Source organism: Octodon degus, unplaced genomic scaffold (genome assembly GCF_000260255.1).
Source record: "Octodon degus isolate 3935 unplaced genomic scaffold, OctDeg1.0 scaffold00010, whole genome shotgun sequence".
Classification (NCBI taxonomy): Eukaryota; Metazoa; Chordata; class Mammalia; order Rodentia; family Octodontidae; genus Octodon; species Octodon degus.
In genome coordinates this window covers 1,002,248-1,007,982 of record NW_004524586.1, presented here as the reverse complement: position 1 = coordinate 1,007,982, position 5,735 = coordinate 1,002,248, and the positions used below count along the sequence as shown (strand labels likewise).

Genomic DNA, 5,735 nt, shown 5'->3' with positions numbered 1-5,735 from the left:
TAATTAATACATTGCATGTTGTTGACTTCGTAGTGGTTATTCATAGTACAAGAAGCAGACATAATATCCTGTCAAAATACTATTAGTGCAAATCTTTCTTCTCATTGAATTAAGAGACAGTAACTGTGTATCTGTCCTATTTTGTATATACAGATACATATGGACCATCATTTGTATTCCCTTTTTTTGTCTAGTTTTGTTAGAGATGGGTATTCCATTGCATTTTAAATATTGTAGGTGTATGAACCTACAAGGTAAGGAGTGTGTAAGAGGTGTCAGAAGTTGTTGACTTGAGCCTTTTACAGCTCAGCATATTAATATGGCTTTACTTCTTATACCTCGTTTTTATACTTTTCTGCTGGATGGTTAAGATCAAGATAAAGCCAGACCTATATAACAAGAAATGTAACTTTTGTATTTGAAAAGGTCAGTCACATCCCCTCAGAATTTATCCTGAAACCCTGTACTGCAGTTTGTAGATCCTTGATCAGTGTTAGCCATGTGGATGAGTCATGGCCATTGCTTGACCAATTTGCTGTCTGTGAAAGCCTGAGAGAATGTTTTCTCTCCATGTGGCTCTCCTTAGGCACACTCTACATCATTGATCACTTTCCTCTGTGGTCCCATAACCTGCTTGATCAGAAAATTTGGGACATAACTGAGTTACATGATGTTACAATACAGGTTCTCCTATGTCCTGAGTCCTCACTGACCTTGAAAGGCTAGGACCAAAATGTTGGCTATACTTGTAGCCCTTTTTTTTCCTGTAATTTTTGGTCTGCAAATTTAAGTTGTTAACCCTCCAGAAGAGAAGCTTATTGTTATTACCCTACAACATAGGCAGTTGAGCTTAACCTCACCATCTGTATGAATATCAAACATCTTAGGCATAACATGAAACAGGTATTTTCCATCAAGTATTGATATGTTAAACTTTAAATCCCTACAGAATATGAAGGAAAAAAAGAAAAAAATTTAAAAACTAAAAAACTTTTAAAAATAGGAATAAACAGTGACATTTTTACACAGAAATTTAGAAATGTAACCATATACTGCCTTCTAGCAGGACAGTCTTGTCACATTTATTTTTATTGTCTTTTGTTTTCATTTATTACCCTTTTTTTAAAAACAAATATTTACTTGAGAGACAGTATGGCAGTAATTGGTATGATATTACCGGCAGTACGTATTTAGAAGACCAAAATGACAGGCATTCCAAGCATGACCCTACCATTACACATTGCTATCTTCAGTGCAGTTGCTTAGTTCACAGGTATCAGCATATATAGTTAGTGAGGGTGAGAATCCTGCCAATTAACTGCTAGTTTCAAAAACATGCTGGAGATTCTCAGGATCATTGCCTTATCTGTCTTGTGCATATAAATGTATGGCTTTGCCCCTGTCATGTTTCCTAGCTTTTTTCCTTGCCCTCTCTTTGTTGTGTAATGCTCAAGTTCTCACTTTCCTTTTAATTGTGTTATACCTTTCTATTTTTATTTCTTTTGAGTTCTTATACTAGGGAGAGTATACGATATATACACATGTGGGTCTGTCTTATTTCACTTACGAGTATATCTTCAAGTGGCATCCACTTAAATATAAAGGCCTAAAGTTTATCATTCTTTATAGCTGAGTAATACTCCACTGTATAAAAATACCACATCTTTTTCATCCATTCCTCAGGTGATGGGCATCTTGGTTGTTTCCAAGATTTGGCTATCACAAATTGGGCTGCTATAAACATAGGAACGCATATATCACTATGATATGCCGTTTCAGTTCCTCTGGGAAAGTTCCCAGTAGGGGGATAGCTGGTTTGAATGAGATTTTCAGTCCTAGTTTTTAAAGTCGTTTCCACACTGATTTCCATAATGGTTGCACCAGTCTACATTCCCATAAGCAGTGGAGAAGGGCTCCTTTTTCTCCATAGCCTCTCAAACATTTGTTGTTGGTTAATTTCCTTATGACAGCCATTTTTTCTGGGGTGAGATGGTTTCTCAGTGTTGTTTTAATTTGCATTTCATGGATGGCTAGTGATGTGGAGTATTTTTTCATATATTTATTTGCTTCTTTAATTTCATCCTCTGAGAAGTGTGCGTTCATCTCAGATGCCCGTTTCTGGATTGGACTTGCCACAATGCTGCATATGGTTAGATTTCTAAACTTCTGTGTAAAAACTTGTAATTGTTTATTCCTATTTTTTAAAAAATATTTTTTAATTTTTTTCTTCATATTCTGTAGGAACTTAAAGGTGAACATATCAGTACTTGATGGAAAATACCTGTTCCATGTTATGCCTAAGATGTTTGATATTTAGACAAATAGGTTAAGCTTAGCTGCCTATGTTGTAGGGTAGTAACAATAAGCTTCTCTTCTGGAGGGTTAATGACTGAAGTTTGAAGATCAAAAAGTAGAGAAAAAGAAGGGCTGCAAGGACAGCCAATATTTTAGTCCTAGCCTTTCAGGGTCAGTGAAACTCAGGACATAGGAGAACCTGTATTGTAACATCATGTAACTCAGTTATGTCCCAAATTTTCTCATCAAGGAGATTATGGGGCCACAGAGGAAAGTGATTAATGATGTAGAGTGTGCCTAAGGAGAGTCACATGGAGAGAAAACATTCTCTCAGGCTTTCACAGACAGCAAATTGGTCAAGCAATGGCCGTGACTCATCCACATGGCTGACCCTGAGCAAGGATCTGCAAACAGTGGTACAGGGTTTCAGGATAAATCCTGAGGGGATTTCACTGGCTATTAGATACAAAAGATACATTTCTTGTTATATAGGCTTGCTTTTATCTTGATCTTAACCATCCAGCAGGAAAGTATAAAAACGAGGTATAAAAAGTGAAGCCATTGGGGCTGGGGAGATGGCTCAGTAGAATAAGCACTTGCCTGGCAAGCGCAAGGTTCTGAGTTCAATCCCCGGTTCTGCCAGAAAAAAAAAAAAAAAAAAAAAAAAAAAAAAAAAAAAAAGTGAAGCCATATTAATATGCTGAGCTGTAAAAGGCTCAAGTCAGCAACTTCTGACAATGCCAGTCTTTTGGAAAACCCACTGCCATTATGGACTACTGGACTATATTGGAATATTTTGCTGAATTCATGTACCTATAAGATTTAAATGACAAGGGAATACCCTTCTCTGACAAAACTAAACAAAAAAAGGGATACAAATGAACAACCATTTTGTATTTGTATATTCAAAATAGGATAGACATATAGCTACATTCTCTTGATTCAATGAATAGGAAGATTTGTTCTAATAGTGTTTGCGGACAGAATATCATGTCTGCATCTTGTACAATGAATAACGACTAAGACAATAATATGCAGTGTATCAGTGTGTGAAACTGCTAGTAATTGGTTTTGAAACTGTCTCATTGCTGTTTCTCAATAAAATTATAAAGAAGAAAGTTCAGTGTGGTGCTGAGAAAAGTGTGTGTATTCTGTTGTTGTTGGATGCAATACTGTGTATATATCTGTTGTCACTTTCTTCAGTGATATAGTTTAGCTCTGATATTTCTTTGTTAATTTTTGTCTGGTTCACTAATTATGAAAGTGGTGTTTTACACTTGTTATGATTGTATTGATGTGTGCCTTTTTTTTTTTTTTGAGACAAGTTCTCCCTGTGTAATTCAGCCTAGCCTTGAACTCATAGTGTTAGACCGCCACAACTGACTTAGCTACCTTTTTGTGTCTAGTAGTTTTTCTTTTATGAAGTTGGGTGGCCAAATATTTAGTGCAGTACATATATATGTGTATATGTAGGATAGGTTGGATAATTGTACTGCTGATTTCTGCTGGTCTATTGAAAGACGCAGTGAATGCTTAAATTTTTTCTTTAATCAATTTTGCAGTTTGTATCTTGTAACCTAAACAGCCAATTAGAAGATAACATTATGCAATACAGCAACCATTGTCAAATTTCTATTACCTTATTTAATGAAATTTTGTATCATTTCTAATTTTTTTCTTATCATTTTGTATTTTTTTAAAATAAAAAGCAAAATAAATAAATAAATAAAAAGCAGCTTCACTGCTGCACTGGAGAAAAAAACAAAACAAAACTGTTTTTATCCTAATGAAATTGAAAAACTCACTGTCAGGATATTCAAAGAGTAAATATTATAGGTAATATAAACATTTATAGTGATAATGCCAAAGAGTTGTAATAACCATCCAAAGAACTCTAAACTGCAGATCACTAAAACTTTGGCTGACAATTTATCTGAAGATATGAAATAAAGATATTCTTATTTCTTCAGATACTTAGTAGATATTTATAATTATTTTCTCTTCCCATTAAAGTATTATCTTTACCAATAGGTAGTGGCTATTTTTATCTCTTCTGACAAGTTTGTGCTTGAAATGTGGTGTGTCTCAAAATAAGATAGCCATTTCTGCTTACTTTCAGGCTGCTTTTGCCTGGAGTTACCATTTTCTATTCTTTCATCTTCAGTGTGTAAGCTTCCTTTTAGATGAAGAAGGCCTCCTGTAGGCAATATAGGGTTGCATTTTGGTCCACACTGCCAGTCTTTGTGTTTTAATTGGAAGGTAAAATTTTGAAATTGAGAGTTGTTATTGTATTTACTGCATTATTTTTCCAGTGCTAATTCCTTTATTTCCCTTTGTTTAACTTATTTTCCCACTGACATGTATACTGTTCCTTGGGCTCTTGGACGTGCTGGTCTGGTGTTCCTCCAGTATTTTTTTCAGGGCTGGTTTCGGGTCATGTATTTGCTTAGGATTTCTGTGTTCATGGAAAGTCTTCATTTCTTCATCAGATTCAAAGGCCAGTTTTGCAGGATTGACAGTCTGCATCGACAGTTGTTTTATGACTTGAAGACCTTTTGCTCTTAGTTGGCTATAAGGTTTGTTTTGTTAATTCTGATGGGCTTGTATTTATACTGGCATCTTTTTCTAATGGCTTTTAATGTTGTGTCCTTTTGTTGAATTTTTGGAATTTTGATTATGCTATATTGTGAAGAGGTTCTTTTCTGGTCATGGCTATTTGAAGTTCTGTATCTCTCTTGTATTTTAGTATTAAATTCTTTCTTTAGATTTGGAAATGATTTTAATAAAGGTTTTATACCTTTTGACTATCCTAAATTTTTGTTTTATTTCTATAGTTCTAATGTTTTTGAGTCCTCTAGTGGCTGTATCCAGCTTGGATGGTGTCTTAGCATTTTTAGGGTGTTACTGGGTTTTTTTATCTGCTGCACCGTACCTTGTCTTCAGCTTCTGACACCATACGCTCCTGTTTGTTGAATGTACTAACTCTAACTGTGCTTTCTGTTGAATTTTTTTTGCATCTTGCATTGCTGGTTTTTTTTTTTTTTTTTTGGTGGAACTGGGGATTGAATTCAGGCCCTTGTGCTTGCCAGGCAAGCACTTATGCTACTGAGCTATCTCCCCCGCCTGCTGCTTGCTTTTTAATCATAATTTTTAATTCTTTATCATTCTGGTTGTTAATACTTTTTAAGTTTATTAGTAAATTCTTGTTTGTTCCTTAAGTTTATTAGTAAAATCATTTATTGGTTTAATAAAATCTTTAAACTTACAAATCATCTTGTGAAATTGCTTGTGTGTTTCTTTTTTCTTTGAGATCTTCAAACCTGTTGACTATTTGGTTTTTTATTTCTATGCCTGTATTTTCTTCTACTTCAGAGTTTATGAGGTCAGCTTTAGAGGGGCTGAAGGATTTTTGGCAGGATCTTGTTATTCTTGTTTTTTCA

The 5,735-nt window shown here is 34.7% G+C and overlaps 1 protein-coding gene across 1 annotated transcript in view; it reads left to right on the top strand.

Moving 5' to 3' along the window:
• The window catches only part of LOC101562519 (protein FRA10AC1), a 78,526-nt gene that overhangs the window by 33,876 nt on the left and 38,915 nt on the right, over positions 1-5,735 (top strand). The gene's annotated exons all lie outside the window — the stretch shown is intronic.